Source organism: Ambystoma mexicanum, chromosome 2q (assembly GCF_040938575.1).
Source record: "Ambystoma mexicanum isolate Mex_15411 chromosome 2q, UKY_AmexF1_1, whole genome shotgun sequence".
NCBI lineage: Eukaryota > Metazoa > Chordata > Amphibia > Caudata > Ambystomatidae > Ambystoma > Ambystoma mexicanum.
Window position 1 is genome coordinate 1,441,720,316 of NC_090924.1, and position 25,743 is coordinate 1,441,746,058.

At 48.1% G+C, this 25,743-nt stretch overlaps 1 protein-coding gene across 3 annotated transcripts in view; it reads right to left on the reverse strand.

Moving 5' to 3' along the window:
• Positions 1 to 21,745, reverse strand: part of LOC138570254 (zinc finger protein 84-like) — a 57,160-nt gene extending 35,415 nt beyond the window's left edge. Inside the window, exons 1-2 of one of the 3 annotated variants that reach the window (XM_069649012.1) lie at positions 21,663 to 21,745; positions 18,425 to 18,476 (exon numbers count right to left, since the gene is read on the reverse strand). The gene's annotated coding sequence lies outside the window, so the exon portion shown is untranslated. The other 2 variants (XM_069649011.1, XM_069649013.1) reach the window with 2 other exon arrangements.
• Positions 21,746 to 25,743: the final 3,998 nt, after the last annotated feature.

A 25,743-nucleotide genomic window follows, 5' to 3' on the forward strand; every position in this document is an offset into this window, starting at 1 on the left:
GCTCGATAAACTGGTAAAGAGCCGCTATCCCCAAATGCATAAAGGGCTCCATTGTCATGAATTACCGCCCCTGGTCCTTATGGTCATACTGGAGATTGTCCACGCGATGGACTGCCGCCATTTTCCCCTCCAATATGGCACCCTCCTATTCTGAGTGTGAACACATGATGAACTCTTGTCGTGCAGCAGGTCCCGAGCACCGGCTTCTGTTTTCTGGTTTTCACAAGATATACATCGCTCGCAAATGCCAAGACCTCGCGCCTCCTTGCTTTCCGGGTATTATTCTGCCCGTTCCTTCACTCCTTGTCTGGACCCCTCATTTTGCTACGTTCTGCCTCCCTTTAGCAACTCTTCCCCTGCAACTCTTTCTCTCCTTGGAGTATACTCTCTGTTCTTGGTTCCTGGGAGTTCTGGAATTGCTAAGCTAGAATCGACTTTCCAACAGCTGATTCTCCTGGTCGCAGTCTCTCCTGGTTAGTCCTTCTGGAGAACTACAATCATCATCATCATCATCACAGGGTTTTTACCTCCCTTTAAACCTTTGGGAGATTTCTCTCTGTTTCCTTGGCCTTCTGCTCCGGAGGTCACATGGCCTGGGTAACTGCCTATCAGGTAGGGTGGCGTCCCGAAAATGTCTCATCCTTACCTGCATGACATCCGCTCCAAGCAGAGGGCCTTTCAAGGATTACCTGCAAGCAAGACTCCACGAAGAAATCTCAGGTGAGCCCAACCTCAGATCCTGACACCCATCCCCAAAAGGTACCAAAGGCACCACAATCAAAAATGCACAAAAAGTCTTGTGTGGAGACGGCAGACTTTGCAAGACATTTAAAAAGACAGTGTGCTAGGTTTGCCCGGAATATTGTTTTAAAAAGGGAGAAATCGAGCCGGCAAGATTTCACTGATAGAGAAAGTAAGTGTTTGAAGAGTCCTTATAGAGGTTCTTCAAGGAGAGATTAGAAAGGTAAGGCCTGGATGTGAGGGCGATCTGGCTGCGACATCTGTCACCCCATTGATCGCTAGGGTTGATTCGGCTGATCTGGCTGGCTTCCTCCCTCACCGCTCCATAAGCGTCCCTCCTAAAGCTGTGCGCTCGGTCGCATAGGACGGCTGTTCCCCGCTAGAAGAAGTACTGATCGCCGGTGTCTCCTGGGTATATGAGTAGCTGCGCTCCCCTGCAAGAACCTCCAAACAAGTTTCAAGAAAGGTACGGTCTCCCTTTGTTCCCCATGTTCGGCCAGTCACAGAACCAAGTGGGATGCGGGGAGGGTAAGGGTTGGTTTCCCCATAGAAGATAGCTGTACGTGTCTCATGCTCTGGACACTGCTATGCTTTCTCGTGTGGTTTGTGAATAAAAGGCCAAACAATCCCCACATATAAGCAGCTAACCAGACAGCTTTAGTCCACAACAATAAGCAAACACACCACACAAAAAACAAAGAATAGAAAGTATCAATAATGAACAAAAGAAAGGAAATGATGGCCACACAAGACTCTATCCCCTGCTTCCACCCGTACATCACAATACCTGCAGAGCAGTACCATATGAAGTAGCTCTAACACTATTAAATCTACTCTGGGTAGGAATGTTATAATTGCCATGAATTAATAGATGCATAAAAGTGCAAACTGTAAAAAGCAGTATAATTTAGAGTTAAGACAAGGAAATTACTTGTTTACTCACTAAATATATTGATTTTACTTCCAAACAATACAAAATAGGGAGTATACTACTCCCACTTCAAAATCTAATCTGGAGCTCTAGGCCCAATCTCCAGGGAACCCTCAGGGGTCAGACCCTATGTTTTCTTGTTTGTTTGTTTATTAATTTCTATTGGCCACCAGACCCTGAGGTATCAAGGTGCAGAGGTTCGAGGGAAATTCACAGGTTACGTTACAGAAATAAATACACATGGTAGACAAATATTGATCAGGTCAATCCAAAGGTAACAATTACAAGTCTTTACAAGCAAAAATAAGATCATGATCGAGGAGAGCTAAGTTTAAAGCATACTGGCAACATTCTAGAAGGCTATGTGTGAATTGGTTAGGAGGCTGGCATTAGTGATCTGTAGACTTGAGCCAGTTAACACAGTTAAGTCTGGTATGGTTGGTCTACTCGGAGTGTCGACGGCATGGATTCCATTTCATAGTTGTGACGCTTTGACGGGGAAGCTACTGCCTCCGTCCATAGCTAATTTAAATCTGGGAGTGGAGAGGCAGTTGGTGTTAGTTTGTCTGGAGGGTCTGGTGGAGGTCCTTCTGTGAAATCTCTCCGAGAGATAGCTGGGTGCAGCATTGTTCAAGGATTTATGAACAAGCAATGCGGTTTTTGGTTGGATTATGTTGTAAATCGAGAGCCAATTGTTTTATCGCCTAGTCTCGGAGATATGATCTCTCCTGGAAACGCAGAGGGCCACTCTGAGGGCGATTGTTTTGAAGCGTTTGGATTCTCTTTAAAATGGATTTGTTGGCGCCGATGTAGAAAGCGTTACAATAATCCAGCCTGGACAGGTTGAGGGCTCTGGCCAGGATTATGCAACTGTTACTGGAGAGAAAAGGTTTGCCGGTTCTGATAAATTTGCAGGTGTACGAGGTAGCAGATGCCAGGACATTCACTTTAGTGAAGGAAAGAGTAGAGTCAAGGTAGAAACCTAGGGTTTTCACCTCATTGGCCACTTTAATAAGGTTGCCATCAATTATGAATGAGGAGTATTCCTGACCTAATTTTTTAAGCTTGGTCAAGGTGCCAGAATGATGAGCTCTGTTTTGTCACCATTCAGGAATAGACCGTGAGTTGCCATCCATGCCTAAATAATGATGTAAACGCTATTCACCAAGGCCAAATCCTTAATCCCCAGAAAGTGGGAGGAGAATCTTAGTATCATCTGCATAATTAGTGTAGGTGATACCAAGATGGTCCAGATCATCGAAAAGGGGCTTAGTGAATATGTTATACAATGTGGGAGAGACACAGGAGCCCAGTGGTACCCTGCAGGTGATGGGAATAGGGTCTGCGGCTGCTGAAGGGGAGAAGACCCTCATGGTTCTGTAACACAGGAATGATTCGATCCACACTGTCGCCTCCTTGGAGAACGGTTCAGTCTAGATGGCTGCATAAAACCTTATGGTCCACAAGGTCAAATGCAGCTGAGAGGTCGAGGAGGAGAAGGAGGGCTGATTTCCCTAGGTCTCTGAGCTCGTCTACCTGGGCCTTCAGATTGATGAGGGCAGTTTCTGTTCCGTATTGGGGGCGAAAACCTGATTGGCGTGCTCCTAGGAGGTGGTGTAGTTCCAGGTGTTTCTGAATTTGTAGGTATGCTACCTTATCCAGTATTTTTAAGAGAAAAGGTATTGTCGTAATGGGCTGGTAATTGGTTGGTATTAAAGGGTCTAGAGTTTGTTTTCTTTAGAAGTGGGAGCACCCACGATTCTTTGAGGTTGGTGGGGATGGTACCAGAAGTGAATGAGGCATTGATGAGTTTTGAAATGATGGGAGCTAGATCCCTTGCTGCATCCTTGATAAGATGGGCTGCGCAAGGGTCGCCCTGGCAGTTAGAGGGTTTAAGTGAGATTATGACTTTTTCTACCTCCAAAATAGAAGCTTTAGAAAAGCTGAAACGAGTGGGTGGGAGGTCAGAGGTCAAATGGGTATTGCTGTGAAGAGTCGAATGGGTTAGGGATGCTTTTTTTTGGGCTATTTTATTTTGGAGTGTGTCTACTTTGTGGAGATCGGATGCTGGATATCAGAGCACCGCGTTTTATCTTTGGTGCAAGTGTCTGGCATAGGGGTGGGGGGTCTCTAATTCTTTTAGGATTGTTAATAATTCCTTCATAATGGAATTGGCTTGTGAAATACGGTTATTGTAGGAGTCATATTTGGCCAGGCAGATTTCTTTTTTATAGCGGGATGAGATTTTGGTGAGTTTGGTTCTGTTAGCTTCTGGAGGGAGTAGTCTCCAGGAAGCCACACTACTTCTTTTTGTTTGCGGTAAGTTTTTTTAGGTGTGGGGTGAACCACTTGTTCAAATGAGTTTTAGGCTTGCTTTGTCTCATTTTAAGCGGGGCAATGGTGTCTAGTGTGGTTTTCATAATTTTGTTGTACTCATCGACAGCAATCCGGGATCAGTACTGTCTGGAAGTGCATTGAGAGTAGTGAGAATGAGAGGAATGAGTCTATCTGTAGTGATATTCTTTTTGTTTCTAGTTAAGGTAGGGGGGGTGGTGCGAGAAGGTACAGGGAGGGGTCTAGCAGTAGTGAGAGCAAATGACAGAAGGGAGTGATCCGTCCAGATTTTAGGGGAGATAGAGGTAATATCAGCATGGTATTATAATCTGCCACCCAATCTAGTATTCTCCCTTTATTGTGGGTGGGCGCTTTGGTTCTTTGGGTGGGGCCACGTTCAGACAGGATGTTGGCAATTATGGTGGCATGTTTATCTAATGGGCCATTGAAGCCAAGGTTAAGGTTGCCTAGGAGTAGTACTTGCAACGTATTTTTGAGGTTATTTGAGAGTATAATGTAAATGCCCTCCTCAAATGTCCCAATGTGCGCCCGGGGGTCGGTAGATCAAGTGGATAGTAAGGGTGTGGGGGTTGACCAGAGGTAGTTTAACTGTTAGAATATCACATGACTGGATGTCTTGGGAGGGGGGCAGGTCTCATAGATAGACTGGCTTTGAAAATAATGGCGATGTCTCCGCCTCGCGTCTCATGTCTATCCTGTCTTAGGATCGAGTAACCATCTGGGACTGCTAGCGTGAGTATAGGGCCTGCTGCCGCAAGCAGCCAGGGTTCAGTGATGGCGAGAAAGTTGCGGTTTTCAGCCAGAATCACATCAGCAATCCCTGTGGCGTGTTCTACCAATGACCTAGCAATTATTAGTGCCCCCTGGAGTTGAGGAGTGGGGGGATCTGAGGCAGATGTGTGGGAATTGGAGGACAGTATTTTCTTTGGTTGATTGGCCCTACGGTACTTAGGGGTAACGTAGGGAGGTGTACAGTTGTTGGAGTGTTTGGCACTTGTAGTGTTTAGGCTGGAGCGGAGCTGGTTTCTTTTAACATCTAGGGTAGGTATGGATCTGGCGAGAGGTTCGAATATTTTGGCCAGTCTGGAGCGGAGTCTAGTATTCCTAATATCTGTATTACCGGGATTGCTTAGGAACAAACCCTGGGTATGGTTGCTGGCTTGGTGAGGGTTAGAAGGGACTTCAATAGTCATTGTGAGATTGGTCAATCTCTGGGAGTCACACTAGTGGGGGTGGAGGGTTTAGCAGAGCACATTAAGATATTAAATGCAAGGAATGTAGCTACGGTGCTAGAGCTGGAGGTCGAGGTAAGCATACTGGGATAGGAATCTCAGTATCACAGGGGAACGTGAGCTCCACAAAAAAATATAGGATTAGGAAGCATGGGGAACCTGTAGAAATCAAACCTGGACCAAGGTGCACTGCGTTTCCTAATCCTGAGAGAATGTGGGCAGTGGTTTCAGTGAGGAGAAGCACAAGGTTTACTAGATGTTCCTAGCTTCTGCAAGGGAGGGCCCCACTCAGGGAACCTAAGAGGCTCGTACCAAAGGGACTCCTATGAAGCACATCCCATGTGTGTAACTGTCTATTTCCCGCATCCACATCTCAGAACAGTTGAAACACAGGGAACACCTGTTTTTAGACAAAAAAAAAGATAAAAGGCTGCCAAGTTTGTACTCCCGAGGAAAAAGAGTCTGTGTCTACAAAATGTCATAACCTTAAAGGAGAGGAACCGGATATGGCCATGGTGCTCCATACTTCAGCACTGGGGTGTCTTTTCTGTTTTCAACGAGTTGCCAAGACCCAGGGAGAGGAAGGCTGTCCTGACTGATCTGTGTTCATAGTGCATCCAGTTGAAAGAAGACATAAGGTGGATGTTTAAGAACTAGATGAGGTGAGAGGAGTCTAGATAAACCAATGTCTGATATGTGGGGGTTCTTCTCTCAGAATGCCTTGTGGCTTGCCTCAGTTTGTTTGGGTAGTCACTGAACAAGGGTCAGTCCAGGACCCTCCAAATGAGTATCATGCCATCAATCCAGGTAGGCTACATTGGCCCTAGATAGGCGCAATCCCCCTTGACCTCTCTGAGGAGAGCAGAAACAATGGCCTACAATGTGATAGTCCCAAAATTGGTCTCAAAATTGGTCACAAAGATTTTTAACACAGCAGTCGGCAGTGAATCCTCCAAATGAACAGCATCAATGACGACTCCTGTGAGTCCAGCTGGGCCACCCAGCCACTGGACAAAGGATCTGTTCATTGACCTCTCTGAGGAGAGCAATAGTCACCCAGGAGGAGTCTTTTGCGAAAAGGAAACTCGAGAAAGAAGGGCCACTTCATACTGAGGGCCCTGCCTCTTTTGACTCTGTTGCAGTCATTGGGATGCTCATATCAGACAAATGTTCACTAAACCAGACGGAAACCTATAAACTGGAAGGACTGGAAGGACAGCAAAGATGAAGGACACATAAGGTTACTGTCTAGAGCCCTGCACTAACCCGTCTCCTAGACCAGTCCTTAAATTCACCAACTTAGAGAAACACAGGGACCCCAAACCCTTGATCATCCATCCAGGAATCTGCTGTGGCCCAATAGAACATGTGGGGCCTACTAACAAAGCCATTAATGCAGTCATGCAAAGCTAATGCAATTCCTCTACACTAAACGGGTGAACACCGGTGGGTGAACCTGGGCCAATCCTATTACCGAATGCAAGGAAAACTGATTTGCAAGACTTTGGTTATCGCCCAAGCTACTCTTCTTTGAGCAATCAGTTTCAGGTTAGCCACTTCACACCAAAAGCAGCCCTATTGGTATCGGTGTAGGATCTGATACTATGGCTTACATGATTGCTCAGGAAGGCAGGCATGCCCGGTAACAGCCCGCCAGCCCGAGCTAAGGCAGGCCAAAGTGAAGCGAGGGTCTCAGCTCGTGCTGTGGCCCGTTACGGGCAATGGCCACCCTTCTGAGCAGGCATGAGAGCCATTTGAACCCCGGAGTTTATCCGTTGTACAAATGGCTTTCATTATTTTCCTCAGGAGGTGTACACCGTTTGCACAGTCGATTTCCAGACGAAAAAAAGAAAAAGGTTTAAGGAAGACAAGACCTCAGGCCGGAGATTTGTTACCCAAGACACCACAATATGCAAAAACCTTCCTCTCCCTCTCAAATACCTATTATCAGCAGTTTATGCTGAACCTTTCCACCATTGCTGCTAATTAAACAGACAAATTTAAAAACGCCCTAGCCCAACACACCTTTTTGGACTCGGGAAGACCAAAATGGCTTAGATGACTTCATACTCTGGCTGTCTCTTCGGTCCAATACGTTTCGGGAAGACAAGATCTGGGGACAGGAGATTTGTTACGCAAGCCACCTCAATTTGCAAGAACCTTACACTCCCTCTCAAAAAAACAGTTGACCAGTTTTAGGATTAAAGCAGAGTGTAACCTTCATCAGCACCAGTTGTGCTGCCCAGCATCTGAGAGGATCACACCCACTTACCCAAAGCCACTGGCGAATGAGAGGACAGAAATGAGGAAAGCCATTATACCTCAGTGATTGGACATATTTACTCCTATTTTGGATACTTGTTGTATTTAGTGGACTGTATCATGATTTTACTGTGATACTCAGGTGGAAGGGAAAGAAAGTGGAAGAAAGAGAAATAAAGAGCCAATGAGCGAAAATACAGCATGAAAGATAGATATTTAGAGACTCATAAGTAAGAACCAGGTAGAACATGTCTTCAGACAGAGATAGGTAAGAGGCCAGGGCAAAAGGGCATACAAAACATGACGAACATCTGCGTGCAAGTCCCAGCCAATCCATGGAGACACGTGTCCCGATTAATCACAACTGTTCACGCCGTCCTGTGGCTCTATACAAACAAGATACGACAGATCTGTGGTGTGGGAGTTAGGAGTCAGTGTTTGCAGAGAGGAGTGGGGAGGCGGTGAAGAGTGAGCGGGGAGAGAGGGAGCGGGAGACAGGAGAGAGAGAAAGAACAGAGTAAGTGCATAGGAGCAAGAGCAAAAGAGAGGAGGAGAAGAACATACATCAGAGATGAGACAAAAACAGAGCAAATGAGGAGAATGAGGAACAGAAGAGGAAGTTAAAGACTGGAGAAGAGGTGGAGGGATGAAGTGGAAGAGAGACTTTCTGAGGTGGCCGAATGGCTAAAAACAATTATTACAGACAACCAAAAGCAACAAGTGACCATAGATCAGCAGAAAGGAGTTCCACCAAGTCCACAAAAGAACAGCAAACTAACAGAAAATATTGCAAACCACATCACTGTAAAAATCACTGTAAAAACCACGTCTTAGATGATAAAGGGTTCCCAAGTCAAACTACTGAGGCCCTCTGAACGCTAAGGATCTTAGGTCCTATTCAGACAGCAACCACCAAATGTGATCAAAGCATGAGGCTGAAGCCAATAGTATCCAAGGTGATGGAAAGATCAAGGAATGCAAATAAAAGGCACAAGCCCAGAGGCGAACCCAAAATTAGCAAAGACCATCAAGTTGTCCTCGAACCTACACAAAGGCGGATAATGTGCTTTACTGAAAGCTAACACCTAGTTGGCTAAAGCAGTCCTCGCAGTATGCACTCGTCACTAGCCATTGGCTAGTAATAATTGACACAGGAAATTGTGTGCTCTGTGAGCGAGGAGAATTGAGAGGGAGAGTGACTTTTTATGCTAGTGACTTTTTTGGCTAGTAGCTTGCAACTTGAAAATCTGACGACTGCTATATAGCTATATAACTTAGAAGGCAGTGTTCTTCGGGGTGACCTTGGAGTAATGTTACCCTTCTCTCTCCAGGATATCAGTCAGAGATGGGAGAATGAACCTAGGCCGATAGTTTGTATGAACATCAGTATCAAGGGAAGCCTTTTCCAACAGATGCTTTAGCAGTACCTTTTTCAAGATGGCAGGAACGGCCTCATCTTGAAGGGCGCTATTACAGATATGATACAAAGGGGGTTATTTTCACAGCACAAGATTGCAGAATCCACCCAGGAATCTTGTCAAATATTCCCACTTTCGCTTTGCTTCTCACTGGGGTGACAGAGACCTCCTGTACAGTGAGAAAGTGAAAGGGGGCATTAGGAATCCTATTCAATGTAAGCGGTGGCACATGTGCGTGGGCATCAAGCTTGCCTGTAACCCCATTACACTGTTGCGCTGAAGTTTGAATGCAAAAAGGATCAACAGGACGACCGAGTTTCAGCAAAAGCCGGAGGAACAGCTCTACGGAATTGCTTAGAGTAGGGCTGTAAGTGAAATAAGAAATCCTGGGCAGGTCTGAAGAATCGCTAAACAATATTTGCGGCAATGTCTTAGAAGTGGTCGGTGCAGCCTTAGAATCGTAAGTAGCTAATTAGCCTTTAAAAGAGGTGTGTCCTATATAACTAAAGGAGTGGCCTAGCATGCACGGTTAATTTTGTATTCCTGCCTGGCACGGAACGGGAGTAGAAGCAGTTTAAAAAGTGTGCTTAATATGATACAATGAAAATTGACTAAAATATGAATATTGAAAGATAAACATTGAGAGGAAATCCAAAAAGGTCAATGCTGTTCCAATTCCTCATTTTTTGTTGAAGGAACCGTTTGATTCCTATGTATCATTACATTTTATTAAATCATTCTAATGACAACATATTAAATATGCCACAAGAAAGCAAATAATGTCTTCTTCATTTTAAAAAAAAATGTATTTTATTGGTTTTTTGGTGAGGAAATACGTGCAATACAACATGAAATAAAACAGTGATTCAAACAAAGGAGGAAATGGTGAAGGGGGGAACAGAAAAGAGGGAAGGAACAGACAAAACAACAACAGTCTTCATGTAGTAGCGAACTTTTCGGTGGATGGATGGGTCAAGGCCAGTGTCCCAGTGTTTCAGGAAGCAGGGGAGGTCGCATACAGGGTCTGTCCGTTCGGGCTAGGTGCAGGGAGCTAGTGTCGGTATGATGCTATGGGATTTCAGGGGGGCTTGTAATCGGCACTGAAGCGTATGTCTCTGAGGAGGGCCTTCCAGGATTCCAAGGTGCCGCTCTCTGTTTCGCCGCTTGACGTGGTTCCTTCTTGCCAGGCTCTGGTTTCGGCTGCCGTCCATCTCTCCATCTCTTTGAGCCAGCGTTCATGCCTAGGGCCCGATGGCGTCTTCCAAGCCATCGCAATTGTTCTCTTAGCCAGGATGCATGAGATGTCTATTAACCTAACAGCATGTTTGAATTTGCTGGGTCTGGGGTACTTCCCCAGTAGGCACTTACCGGGAGTCCATTCGTACCTCCGCATTCCGGCGTCCATGCAAGTCTGTTTGGCTTTGGACCATAGTGTCATCGCCCTAGTGCAAGTCCAAAACATGTGGATCATGTCCGCATTATCATTCCCACACCATGGGCATGATGGGGAGGATGACTTGTTGAAGGAGGCGACCCTATGTGGGGTCATGTATGTCCTATACAGGACGTTCAACTGAATCTGGCCGAATCTAGCATTCCTAGACACTTTTTTGGGAAATATTAACACTCTTTGCCATTCTTTATCCGTGATCGGGGTCTCGAGGTCTGCTTCCCATCTCGCCCTCAGAGCTTCGCCTTTAGGGTTGGGTTTATCACATAGTCTGTTATAGAGCCTGGAGACGGGTCTCCAGCCATCCGTGAGGTCGTGCATTTCTTGTAGTAGAGGGTCGGGGGAGGGCTCCTCCGGCCAGCCGTTCCATTGTTTCTTGGCGGTCTGCTTGAGGCGGTGGTACCAGAGAAACTGGCCCGGGGGTATTCCTTTGATGGCCTTTAGAGATTCAAAGTCCCTGAATTCCCCGTCCTCAAACATGTCACCCCATGTGTATATGCCGGCTTCTTCCCACCTCCTTGCTGTGGAGAGGTCTGCCTCCGTTTGGCAGGTGTCTGCCAAGATAGGGTTATCCGGAGAGTACGGGTGTTTCACTCGCCTGATGTAGCAGGACCTGGCCCATATCCTCCTACCTAGGTCTATCACTTGTAGGGTGACCGGGGATTGCCGTGTGTTTCCGTTTCAGCTGAAGGTTCGTCCGAGAGCCATTTCGTTATGTGGCTTAACTGGGCAGCCAGGTAGTATAACTGGAGATCTGGTAGCTTTATTCCTCCCTCTTTATGTGGCAGGGAAAGGATGGATAGCGATAGTTTGTGTCTGTGAGGTCCCCACAGGAAGTCCTTGATGATTGCCTCCAGTTTCTTGAAGAAGGGCGGTCGGACATAGTGACAAATATTCACGAAGAAGCATAGGAATCGGGGGAGTATGATCATCTTTACTATCGCTGCTCTGCCAACCATAGACAGTGGGAGCTTGGACCAGAATTTTATAGAGTGTCTAAGACTCGTGGTGGCGACTTCTGTGTTGTGTTCATGCGTGAGTAGCGGGGTGTGGCTCACGTTGATCCCTAGGTACCGGAACTTGACCAGTTGCCACCCTATTCCTAGTGCCGGGAGATCGCTTTCTGGTATGCCGCGTAGGCCCACCAGAGGGAATGCGGAGGACTTACTTCTGCTGAATCTGATCCCCGAGTACTTTGCGTAATTGTCGAGCACCTCCAGTGCTGTTGGGGCATTGACCTCGGGGTTTCTTAGGTATAGGAGAACGTCGTCCGTGTATAGAGATATTATGTGGTGTACATTGCCCACCTTGATGCCAGAGTCGAAGAGCTGCTCCCTGATGTATAATGCGATCGGCTCCAGGCCCAGTATGTACAGCATGGGCGATAGCGGGCACCCCTGTCTCGTTCCCCTTTGTATTTCCCAGGCTGCTGATACCATTCTTCCCGTTTTCACTCTTGCCATTGGGGAATTATAGAGGACCTCGATCCACCTGATGAAGCCACCTCCGAAGCCGAATCTCCTCAAGACCTCCCTAATCCATTCCCAATATATGGAGTCGAAGGCCTTGATAGCGTCGAGCGACAACACCGCCAGGTCTTCATCTCTTTCGTATGTTTCGGCCATTACATATTGTAGCATCCTAAGGTTAGCTGTGGTGTTGCGCCCAGGCACAAATCCGTTCTGGTCCTCATGGACAATGGATCCCACCACTCTGGCCAATTTGCCAGCTAATATGGATGTGAGGATCTTAGCATCATAGTTTAGCATGGCCAGAGGGCGATAGGACTCACAGTCGGTGGGTGATTTGTGTGGCTTGAGCATGGGAACGATTATGGTTTCTTTCATGGTGTTGGGGAGGACCCCGTTCGTGTATGCCTCCTGGTAGACTTCGTGGAGAACTGGGGTGAGGAGGGGCTCGTACGTTTTGTAGAACTCAGGTGGGAGGCCGTCGCTGCCGGGGGCTTTGCTGTTAGAGAGGGACCTGATTGCCCCTTGCACGTCCTCAAGAGTGATCTCCATCTCCAGTTCCTCTCTCTGCTCAGCTGATATTCGGGGGAGTTCTATCTCCTCAAGTGTTTCTTTAATGTCTTCCGTAGGAATTTGTGCCTCGTGGGCAAACAATTTGGAGTAGAATCTGGCAAATGCGTCGTTGATCCCCAGCTGTGTCGTGTGGGATGTCCCATCGGCGTTCCGTATCTCCATTGGGAGGTGCTTGGGGTGTTCTCGCTTGCAGAGCCAGGCCAGTAATCTCCCTGGTTTGTCCGATTCCTTGTGGGATCTGATGGTGTATGTGGTGAAATCGAATTTCTCCAGTCTTTCCCAAGCTTGTTGACATTCTGCTCGAGCTTCCTTCAATTTGTTCTCGGCCTCTGTGGAGTTGTCGTGGGTGGTCTCTAGTTGGGAGATCTCTGCTTCTTGTGCTTCGAGTGTTGTCTTTAATTGCCTACGAATTCCACCGGCTATCGACATAATTTCTCCTCTGGTCACCACCTTCATAGCTTCCTATAATGTGCTCCAGCAGGATACCGACCCCATGTTGATTTCCAGGTAATCTTCCAGTTTTCCGGCGAGGTCTTCCCTGAACTCAGGGTCTTCAAGTGCCACAGTCGGCATCCTCCACATAGGCATCAGGGGTCTGGGTCCCTTCAGTTGCCATAGCATGGTTAGTGGGGAATGGTCGGAGATCGTTCTCCCCAGATATGCTGCGGCTCGTGGGACGAGCTCCTTGTTGATGAACAGATAGTCAATTCTTGTATGGACTCCGTGCGGAGCTGAGTAGTGGGAGTAGGTCCTTTCGACTGGGTGGTGTTCCCTCCAGATGTCCACCAGGTTGAGCTGCTCCAGAGTTTCCTTCAGGGCCCGGGGTGCGAGGTTGCTCGGGTGGAGGGGAGGCAGCGATCTGTCCATGCTTGCGTCAGCAACGCAGTTGAAGTCGCCTCCCCATATAAAGGTGCGGTCCCGGTGCTGAGTCAGCTTTGCGATCATTGTGGTGAGGTACGCCGGTATCCCGTGATGTGGGAAGTATGAGTTGACCAGGCAAACCGGGGTCTGTTCCATTGTGCCCCAGATCACTACATATCTCCCTTCTTTGTCCAGCTCACACCCCTCCAATTGGAAGGGCACATCCGGGTTTATCCATGTTAGCACCCCTCTCGCGTACTTGGAGTAGGGGGACCCTCTCACAGTTCCAGCCCATCGGTCTACAATCTTGGATATGGCCTCCGTCGCGAGGTGGGTTTCTTGAAGCAGTGCAATCGAGACTTTCTTCCTTTTGAGATAGGATTGTATGCGATTACGTCTGAGGTATGAGCCCATGCCCCTCACATTCCATGTCATCACGGTAAACTGTGCCGCCATCGGGTCTGAGTTTCGGGTCTGGCACGGGACACCGTCCCTAGGGTTTGGCTCTGTTTTTGTCCGCAGTGAGCGGGTTGTAAGGGGGATACCACTGGCTCCCGAGCTCCCGGGTCAAGTCCTGGGCCCATCCCGGTCTTTGTTAGCGAGAGAAATTTGAAGACTGTAGAACTAATGAAACTAATAACAAAACTCAAACTGGTGCGCCCAGCGACTACAACATTGTCGCGGTGCTCAGGCGCTCTCGAGCCGCCGAAGCCCATCCGGGGGTCAGGCGCGAGCTGGGTCAGGCGGGTGCCTGGACCGACTGGATTCTACGCTGGGGCGGGGCTAGGGCCGGGCGGCAGAGCCAAGCAAGGCCGTTTCCGTATGATAAACTGAGATTGGATTACCTTCTATTTTCCGGCGTCTTGTTTGCTGGTTCTTACTGTTGCGGGTTACTTGTGAGATCCGAGGGGGTTAGGCCTCAGTCCGTGAATTGTCCTTGCCATCAGCCAGGTTATTATCCTCTAGCCACATGTTGGCTGCGTCTGGATTGTCGAGGAATACCACTCTCTCCTTATAGATGACCCTGAGGCGCGACGGGTATAGTAGTCTGTATTTTAGGTTCAGTTGGCCGAGCCTAGCTTTTATCGGGACAAATGAATTTCTATCTCTTTGCACCTTCTGCGTATAGTCAGGGTAAATGGAGATTTTGGAGTCCCCTCTTTCGATGGGGCCACCCTCCCTGGATCGCCTTAACTTAGTTTCTCTGTCCTGAAAGTTCAGTCTCTTAGCAATTATTGGTCTAGGGAGCGATCCCGGGTGGGGGAGGGGGTGCCTCTGGAGGGACCTGTGGGCCCTTTCGACCGAGAATCCCTGTGTCAAATTGCCGGCCCAAATTTCTTGCAGCAGAAGGGTTTCGACGAAGGATGTGGTGTTTGCCCCTTCACTTCCCTCCGGGACACCTAGGATCCTGATGTTGCCCCGTCTGGCCCGGTCTTCGGCCTCTTCCGCCCTCCCTTCCAGGAAGGCGACTTTCCTCCTCAGGTGGTCGACTTCAGACTTTATAGCTGTGGTGGCCGCAGATGTTTCCTCTGTTGATTGTTCAATGGTCGTTACCCTCTCAGCTAAGTTGCGAGCGTCCTGGCGAATTAGTTGGATGTCTATTTTGAATTCATCGATCTTGGAGTCTATGTGCGTTTTTAGTGAAGCTATGGCTTCCAGTATCTGAGAGTGATTATCGGCGGCCACCCCTTCGCTCGTCTGGGCGACTTCAGAGGGACTGGCCCTGGCGTGAGTGGGGGTCTTGACCTTGGTGGAAACAAAGGAGTCCATGGTGGCAGCTCTGGTTTTGTTCTTGGCGGCCATCTTGAGGTGGTGGTTGTGGATGTCCTGGGCCTCAGGAGCTAGGTAGCATACGGGGTTGCTAGCGAGGCCCTCTTCCGATGCTGGGCTTGGGGTCCAAGACAGTATTTTGCCAGCCCCCGGACCTGGGCGTGCGGCCCCCCGAGGTGGATATCAGACGAATAGGGATATGCGGGGGGCCCCTTACTCAGATGTTGCGAGGTCTCACGCACCTTGTCTTGTGTGGCCGGACCGGTGGAGTGTCCTCCGTCACATCTGTCTTCTCCTTCTGTGCATCGGGTGCTGGGCGATCTTTGCCGGGGTCAAATCTGGCACCGTCCCGGTGAGATTAGCCGCAGTGCAGTCGTTGCGACTCGGGATTGGGTTTGTCGGTGTGTCCTTGTCCACAATCGCCCAGCCGCGGAGGTGTTCGCCGTCCCGGAGCTTGGTTCACCTCAGTGGGCCGTGCGTAACTACGGCGGGGCCCGCGTGGCGCGCTTCCTCAGCGTATGTGATCCGGCCCGAGTGACCCCGCGCTGTGCGGCGGGAGGGCGTCCGGGCTGCGGGCTTTGTGTTGGTGCCAGTTGGGCGGCCCCCGGGGGCGTCGTTCTCCTTGTCGTGCCTCCGCTTCGCCCCTCCAGGCCTGGGAGTCCGTTGGGGGAGGGGTTCCCCTCAGAGGCTCTGCTATGCGGTGCTAGGCGCCATCTTGGATTCAATCGGAGCGGAGGGGGGGAGAGCCGACTTAGGGCTACGGTGATGTCTAGGAGGTCCGATTCAGTGGGCCCAATGGTGGTTCAGATGCAGGTCCGCTTCCCACAACAGCTCGTTCTTCTCCGAGGGCTGGAGCCTCACATGAGCCGGAGAAAAGGTTCAGGAAACGGCGTCTCGGCCGGAGCTCGGCAGATCAGCTACCGCTCGCCATCGGCGCCAAGCCACGCCCCCATACTGTCTTCTTCATATTCAATATTCCCTTTAATGTATTAAAAATAATTAACTCGTAAAGGTCCGAATCTGATGATGTGATTCTAAACATGGGTTACTGCGCCATCTTTTGTGGAAGAGCAGTATTGCCATTCAAACGCTCTTCATTGACTTTTAGCACAGGGAGATAAGGTTAGCGAGCCCAGGTTATGTTTGCGGATGGGTAAGGGGGGCACTCTCCAGGAAAAGCATGTGGTTCGTTCATCGGCAAAAGCAAATCCAACATCTACGGCGGGACAACATGTAAACTCAAAACATGGCTGTCCATATTTAGGAATATTTATGTTATTTCGGGGGAGGGGGGATAAATGTACTCCAGCATGTAGGATTTGAAACGATTGTGCTCTACTTTTATGTCGGAGGCAGTTTCCACTAGACGGACTGCATCTGCTACTACCTTTAGAACACTTCATCCCCTTCATGTGTCATCGGATGCTTATTGTAGTGTCCATCATTTGAGGATATGATATGTTATTTATAACGCGCTTTATACCCAGAGGTTTCTAAGCACGGACCCGGGGATCGAATTGTTGTTGCTCCGTGTCGTCTTGCTTCCAAGGCGAGCACGTTGCCCCTGAGCTATCCTCCCAAGACTATAGACTGGTAAGTAGCAGGAACCACACTGGAGCCATCAGGTACGAAAGTGGAATGAGCTTTATTGTAGTTCCAGGATAATAGATAGCAAATAAGGAGGGAGTTTAGGTTGCCATCACCCATCTTGAAGTTCCTCACTGACATATGGGGAACACTGTATTCAAGCTTTCTTAGTTTCCTTTGCGCACTTGACACGGCCCGGGGTCTCTCTGCCTTCTAGGCAGACTCTCCGGTTTCAAGTCATGTGTCTGTCTGCTCCGGTGCGGTGCTGGAAAACCGCCTTCGGATCTCGCTACTTCTAAGTGAGGACGCCCTCAGATTCCTCACAGTATGACTTTCCTTTAACATTCGGATTTATGAAACGTCTGAACTGCGCCTAACACAGCAAATGATGGGGCAAGCATACAGTATACGGGACACAGACCTGTGCAACACCGAATGCACTCAGCTGCACAGATCCTTGCACTGAAAACTCTTGTCAGAGTGTTCTTATAATAATTATTTGTGTCTGTTCCTCCAGCCAAACTTTGCATTCCAGGCACTCATCTCACTAATTATATCTTACTTTAGAGGTACACAAAAAACAGGCTTTGAAAATGTTTGGAGTTATTTAGCTCCTGCTTCAAGCCTAGGCAATCCTGGTTAGCTTGCACCCAGCAGCTCTCGGAAGCTACATGTGGCTCCCAGGACAACTGGTGTCTTACAGACATGCATATGTGACATTAGTACCTGGCATGCCAGGCAGAAAATGAAATCTACGCTGCGATTGGAGCCATTGCAAGCCTTACTGCGACTATAATCAAGATCATGTGGCGGCGCATCCGATTCCTTTCTCCTGTCAGGCCGCCATTGAAAGGTAGAAGGGACTACATGTATTCCCGTCTCCTGTCCCATGGCGACCATTTTCTTTGTTTACCATGGCCGCCACTTAAAGGGAAAACTGGCTACATTTCCCAGTCCAATGTGTCCATTTTCTTTTTTTTTTTCAGCAGCAAAACGCTGGGGTAAAAATGACAATAATTAATAAGACCCTGGCCGGCGGGCCATTACTGCATCCAGTAATGCCCCTGGTGTCTTTGTTAACTATGGGCCCCGGGCCATTACCTGACGTGGTAATGGCCTGCCGACTTGGGGCGTATTGTCTAATTAACTTTGAGTATTTGCGAATGTTAATAAAGACAAATAAGGAGACTTAAAGTATGCACTTGAGCATAATGGATCGTAGATAATGGGCAAAAAGTTAGTGTGTATTTTATGTGGCAGCTAGAGATGCATTGCGCTGGGTACACGCTCCTGGTTCCCCAGCAGTAGCTCCTGCCTACTGGGTGATGCCTGACATCTAGCTACTGGTTTTAGCTACTGCTCATGGAATCCGAATTGGGAGCCCTTCAAAAATGCTGTGTTGTTGCAGATTTTATGTCTTGGTTACAAATACATTCTGGCGACATTAAAAATAATAGCACAACATTGCTAATCAAATAGATGTATTTACTGATCAGTAACATTACAATTAGCAAAGTCTGCTCGTCAATGTTTGGAAACTAATGTATGCCACGCAGCTCCCTGAGCGGCTGTATTAGCCCACTGGGCCACAGACCAGGACCCCGAGTCAGGGACTTGGACACCACTTCCAGGAGGAGGCACGAGGGCAGCAAATGACGCGAAGGAAGGAAAGAAGGGACAGGGGTGGCACAAGCATGTAGGCCAGGAGACAAGCTTCCTCAGAAGCACAGAGCAATGTGTGCCGAGAGGAATTAATAAACTCAGCAGTTATTTACCTTGGGTAGCCTGTGATTCTTACTTTTTGCCAAACGAGACGACCCAACAGTTCTGGAGAAGGAAAACATTATCATGATTAATTCATCTACAATAAGTCTTCTCTAAATTAAATACTCAAATCGATTACGGGACATCCAGAGAAAATAATGTGAAACGTCCAAATAGGGTGTTGCTTGATGTGATGGTGTCTGCCAGTTACCATGGAGACGCAACTGCCATGGTAAGAGCACGACTCACGCTTATATGTATCTAAACACACAGTGGGAAAAACATCACTGCACCAATAGCGTTCTAGCGCGCTCAGTCAGAAGGCCCAGAGGTAAGTAACCACCCTGTGTGTCTGCGTCATCTTGCAGTAGCACCGCATATATAGCTGTTCCAGGCCCGTTCTTGCTGAGTTGGGACTCCTCTGCTACAGGCACATTGGGCCTCATTATAAGTTTGATGTCATGTGGCGGTAAATCCGCAGAATTACCGCCACTTGGCCCTGCAGTTTTACCACGGGAGAACAAATGGTGGTGTTGATCGCGTTCGGAATCCCATGGGGGATTTCAGTGGAATTACCACAGGCTGCAATTTTGCTAGCGGTAATACTGACAGTTTTTGGCTTTTTGTTGGTGGATAATCCTCCCCGTAACCACCAAACTTGGGGTATGGTGGGGTGGTAATGTGGCGGTCATGGAATTACTGCTGCATTACCGTCATTTTCACCTGCACTACCGTCCTTGTAATGAGGCCCAAAATCGTTTGCAGGTCACACACCTTATCTCCTTTCCCTGCACCATAACCTACCCTCAACCACAGGAGAAAGAACTGAGGGAACATCTAACCTACCCTCAACCACAGGAGAAAGAACTGAGGGGTGCTATAACCTACCCTCAACCACAAGAGAATGAACTGAGGGGTGGTATAACCTACCCTCAACCACAGGAGAAAGAACTGAGGGGTGGTATACCCTACCCTCAACCACAGGAGAAAGAACTGAGGGGCGGTATAACCTACCCTCAAACACAGGAGAAAGAACTGAGGGAAAGCCTAACCTACCCTCAACCACAGGAGAAAGAACTGAGGGAACATCTAACCTACCCTCAACCACAGGAGAAAGAACTGAGGGGTGCTATAACCTACCCTCAACCACAAGAGAATGAACTGAGGGGTGGTATAACCTACCCTCAACCACAGGGGAAAGAACTGAGGGATTGTATAACCTACCCACAACCGCAGGAGAAAGAACTGAGGGGCGGTATAACCTACCCTCAACCACAAGAGAAAGAACTGAGAGGTGCTATAACCTACCCTCAACCACAAGAGAATGAACTGAGAGGTGGTATAACCTACCCTCAACCACAGGAGAAAGAACTGAGGGGTGGTATAACCTACCCTCAACCACAAGAGAAAGAACTGAGGGGTGGTATAACCTACCCTCAACCACAGGGGAAAGAACTGAGGGATTGTATAACCTACCCACAACCGCAGGAGAAAGAACTGAGGGGCGGTATAACCTACCCTCAACCACAGGAGAAAGAACTGAGGGGTGGTATAACCTACCCTCAGCCACAAGAGAATGAACTGAGGGGCGGTATAACCTACCCTCAACCACAGGAGGAAGAACTGAGGGGTGGTATAACTTACCCTCAACCACAAGAGAAAGAACTGAGGAGTGGTATAACCTACCCTCAAACACAGGAGAAAGAACTGAGGGAAAGTCTAACCTACCCTCAACCACAGGAGAAAGAACTGAGAGGTGCTATAACCTACCCTCAACCACAAGAGAATGAACTGAGGGGTGGTATAACCTACCCTCAACCACAGGATAAAGAACTGAGGGGTGGTATAACCTACCCTCAACCACAAGAGAAAGAACTGAGGGGTGGTATAACCTACCCTCAACCACAGGAGAAAGAACTGAGGGATTGTATAACCTACCCACAACCGCAGGAGAAAGAACTGAGGGGCGGTATAACCTACCCTCAACCACAGGAGAAAGAACTGAGGGGCGGTATAACCTATCCTCAAGCACAAGAGAATGAACGCAGGGGCGGTATAACCTACCCTCAACCACAAGAGAATGAACTGAGGGGCGGTATAACCTACCCTCAACCGCAGGAGAAAGAACTGAGGGAAGGTCTAACCTACCCTCAACCACAGGAGAAAGAACTGAGGTGTGCTATAACCTACCCTCAACCACAAGAGAATGAACTGAGGGGTGGTATAACCTACCCTCAACCACAGGAGAAAGAACTGAGGGGTGGTATAACCTACCCTCAACCACAAGAGAAAGAACTGAGGGGTGGTATAACCTACCCTCAACCACAGGAGAAAGAACTGAGGGATTGTATAACCTACCCACAACCGCAGGAGAAAGAACTGAGGGGCGGTATAACCTACTCTCAACCACAGGAGAAAGAACTGAGGGGCGGTATAACCCACCCTCAACCACAGGAGAAAGAACTGAGGGGCGGTATAACCCACCCTCAACCACAAGAGAATGAACTGAGGGACGGTATAACCTACCCTCAACCACAGGAGAAAGAACTGAGGGGTGGTATAACCTACCCTCAACCACAAGAGAAAGAACTGAGGGGGTGGTATAACCTACCCTCAAACACAGGAGAAAGAACTGAGGGAAAGTCTAACCTACCCTCAACCACAAGAGAAAGAACTGAGGGGAAAGTGTAACCTACCCTCCACCACAAGAGAAAGAACTGAGGGATGGCATAGCCTACCATCAACGACAGGAGAAGGAACTGAGGCATGGTATATGCAGCAAAGGCAGAGAATATAACATTTGTCCCAAAAAATAATAATTTCTCAGTAAACAAAAGAGTGTGGGAAAGCGCCTATCACTTACCTATAACACATGATTCCACAATTTAGCCTTCACGGTTTGTGCTGCATTTTCCATTTCAAAATGTAGCGTTTGAGCTGCAGGTGCCAGCGAAGCAGTTTCTATGGAGACGAACAGCAACGCATCCACAACCCAAAGAGCTTCTGAGCAAACTCTCCTCATCGGGGAGACGGGCTGCAGCGCCGAGAAACACACCCCGAGGGACAAGATGTAAATCACACGCGCATGCGCAGAAATGAAAAACAAAGCAAGCCATGCACATAAAATAGGACTGTAACTTATGTTCTGAGAAGGAACACTACTGCTCCACGAGGAACGTTCCGAGAACAGACACAATCAGCAAAGAAAAACAGTGCAGCACAGACATTACACAGCCAAGACATGCTCACTCCATCTAAAGGCTGCGGGGCTGTGCACTCCAAGGTCAGGGCAGCAGGTGTTTCCTCGACTTTCCCATGAGCAGGGGAAGGGGGTGGCAACCTCATATTCTGCCCAGAGCCCGAGACACTAGTCATCAGAGCACGCGCAACATTATATACGTACACACCATTAGAATTGCACAGTCCATGAGGGAGTAATTGTTTAGGTTCTCAAATGGAATTCTTCTGGAAATGCACAATGCCGAAGAAATCCAGTCTTAATTCAACTCCAGCCTCCTGTGAAGGTTCTTAGTACAAACTCTGTTTAGGAGCACAATGCACATGCGTCATTATGTGAGACTATGCTAATGGTAATGTTTATCTATAAAGCGCCTATACACAGGCACTGTTTCAAAGCGCTCAAGGAGGGTGAGAACATGGGAAAAACAGTCGCTTAGAGCCCTTGAAATTCAGAGACAATAATAGTCTGCACAGGCAGAGTAAGTGCATACAGTACATTTAACAATTGAAACACAGCAAATAGGCCTGACAGCGATTCTGCAGTATTACCATGTGTATTACCAGTGTGTATTACATATCTCTGAACTCACATGCTTTTGGCGGGTGTCACCCGCCACTTAGGCAGCTATCTCACCCGCCAAGCTCCCTACACGCCCACAGGAATCAATGGGCGTTCACCCTCCAAATGTAAAATGGGGTGTTTTCACCCGCCCAGGGCCAATGAAAGGTTGAGAGCTATGGTATTAACAGGTGAAGACAAGGGAGAACAGCACAGACCATCTTCATGTAAGGTGCATTCGGATCGTGCATGTGCACAGACTGTCAAGGGAGGGGGAAGCCCAAGTGCACCCAGTCATGGGAGACTGGGGTAAGTGCCAAGAGAGCCACTTATTGGGCTAATTATCAAGTGCATTGAGGGAGGGTGGGGTGCATGGCCCTGAGACAAGTGCAGAGAGGACTGGCGTGGTGCCCGGGACCTGTGAGACTCTGAGGTACACCAGGCGAACAGCTGTAAGGAGGAGGAGGGAGAGATTGAAAGAGCTAGGTTAGCATGGTAGAGAGAGAGAGAAGGAGGAGGAGGAGAAGAGGAAGGTCTTGAGGAGTTTCCAGAATTTAAGATGATCAGGCTCAAGATTGAGGGTGGCAGGGAGGATGTTCCAGTTGGAGACACCTGCTGAGAATAAGGATCTCCCTCCAAATATCTGCTTAGAGAACCGGCTCACTCGCAGAAGGTTGGAGGTAGATGAGCGGAGGGCTTGTGAGGGACATTATTTAGGTAGGCAACGTTGCAGGTGGATAGCTCCCAGGCCCCAGAAAATCTTGTGGACAATGACTTCTGAGAAAGCTCTCTGTGTGGTCGAGAATTTCTGCCCATACTTATTAGGCTACAGTGAGCTGAGCAAGTACTAAGGAGAGAGACTCTGCTTAAGTGAACACGTTTAGGGAGAGGCTATGTTATGGGGCCGCCCAGTCCAGCCCCACCGTGATCAGGGTGCCCTGGGAGGGGGAGGTATGGCGGCCTGTCATGGCCATTGCGGGCGCTGGAACGCAGGGCCATAATGAAGCACTTATAGACAGGGAGTTGGGAGGTGTGGTACCTTACAGGTGGGACATGAGGCCCAGGTCTCCTCATTCCCTCTCGCTTCCTCAGCCACCCTTCAAACAGATACACAGAGCCACAGAAAGACGTGACCTTCTTAATTTCCCTCTACATGGTTCTATCTTCCTGGGCTGTAGTAGCCCCTCCTCTTCCTCTCTCATCCCCCTGCCAAGTCCTTTCCTCTGCACTTCAGATCATGCTTTCGTTTAAGGTGGACTGGTCGAGGTCGCCTCACAACAGGAGGCAACTGATGAGCGGGAAAACGCGTGCCCCTTTTATTACACAAATAAACATGATCACAGCCGTCCCCATGGGTGATGTGCTGTGATCACCCAGAACCCAGCACGTGACTGCACGTGCACCCTCTAGTGCTGCGCTACCGTTACACCATCCCATTCCATAGTTAAGGATAAACCAATGACATTATATTGCAGAGGGTTCATTAAAACATTACAATTTACACGTATATACACAACCCGTCTGTGGGAGACGGTAGTGCTTGCAGCACCCTGGTGGTTCCACCAACACATCGGTGAACTACCTGTTTACTGGGTACATTTACGGCACAGTGGATATGCTGCAGCACACCTTAAGATTAAAGCATACATCATTATTCAGTGGCTCACTGGGAGCATTAAATGTATTTGTCCCTTGTCAAACATGTGGAGGGTGCACCCCTCTGTGGACAGGCAAAGTCGCACCCGGGTACACTGGGGGCCACACACGCTGTGGGGCCACTGGCTGTGAGTGTCTATCATGGGGCAGTTTATCTGTGCCCCCCCTCAGGTGGGGGATACTGGTGCTAGCGTTCTTGACCGCTCCTGCTGGCAAGCGACATGAGCCCTCTGGCAGCGGTGGAGGCCGCACCTTCTCTCACCCAGGCGGGAGTTGAATGCCCTAACATATTGGCATATGCCGGGTCTCCTCTTCACTGTTTAGCACTGTAAGTGATTTCACTCCGACCCACACCCAAGTCACGCCCAGCATGTAGTGCGCAAATTAAACCCTTATTTATTTTATCTATAAGTTCAATATTCAGAACGATATACCACTCATATCACACCCTTCTCCTGAGACCCCCCGGTCACACTGAACCAGGAATCAGGCTAGTTTGCAAAGGTAAATATTAATGTATTCAGAATTGTAATCACAATATGTTTTAATAGGTAACAACGATCACCAATAGGGTGACAGAACACTGAATAGTATTTTTAATGCACTAGGAATCAAGTAATAATCACAAAAACAATTGCAGCACAGAAAAGAATATGTTTCAGTTGGTTTGGTATAGATGGCACTATGGTGTGGGGTTCCCCTTGCAACACCCCTCAACCCTCCAATAGGCAATTAAATAGATGTGAGGAGAGAGCAGGTATTCAGGAATAGCACAAATCAAACAGAATGTAACTCCCACCTTCCCCTTTCAAACACAAGAGAAAAACGGAATTGACTTTTCAGCTGTTAGAATGGCTTTGAAATTGTCTTTGGAATTGACTGGGCAAAAACACCAAATGTGGTCAAAAATACTTAAAAGATTATAAATTCCTATGGGAGCCGCTTTGAACAGTTGCACACAATCACAAACAATGATTTAGTCAAGAGAAAACATTTGAAAACTCAAAGTCCAAGTGGGAAATAATTTAAAGCTAATTCACACGTGCAAAACCTTTCAGAATTTCAATTAAAACGTTTCCTGTCTATGGATAGCTAGATAGCTAAGGATGTTAGGGACAGGTAGGAGTTTAAATTTCGCTTCTGTCATAAAAACTGAGGGAGTTATAGAAGTTTTAGTAAAAATCATTTTTGCAAATAGGCACGAGAATGGAAAACAAATGCACTTTTGAAAATGAGAGATGGGTTTGATTACATAATATTATGACTATGAAAAAGCGAATGCCACAGATGGATCTTACAGTCACGTGATTAGCGTAACCCACCTGTTGTGGATACTCTACTTCTTCCTGGGATTTACTTTTCTTAATCAAATCAAGAAGAAGTTAGGGTTTAATAACACAGATGAGAAAAGAGTCACTGCAGGGATAGTTCTAGCAGTACTATGGTTCTGAATTAAAGATGGGATGGGTTTGAGATTGGGATCATACAATGCAGATATGTTATGGGTCACTTTTCTTCCTATTAATACTCACAGAACAAGTTATTAAATTGGACTGTCAGATCTGGTCATGGATTGGATCTGTCAAGGAATGGACAGCACATCAGGCGCGGGACTGGATCAGCTAGACTGGTCACCGGGTTTGCACAGGATGTGCCCTTCTTGTTTGTGGGTATTTCAATCAGCTGGATAGCGAGTTCCTCAGGCAAGCCTTGTGGTAGCAAGCCAGAGAGTTTCAGGATACTAGTTCAAAAGGCCTTCTCACACCACATCGCTTCACTGGGTTGCAAGAATAAGTTTGAGGATTTAGGCCTTGTTGAAATCAATAGTTCTCTACTGCTGGTAAGAGTATTGGCATCTAGATCTGGAAGGATGTT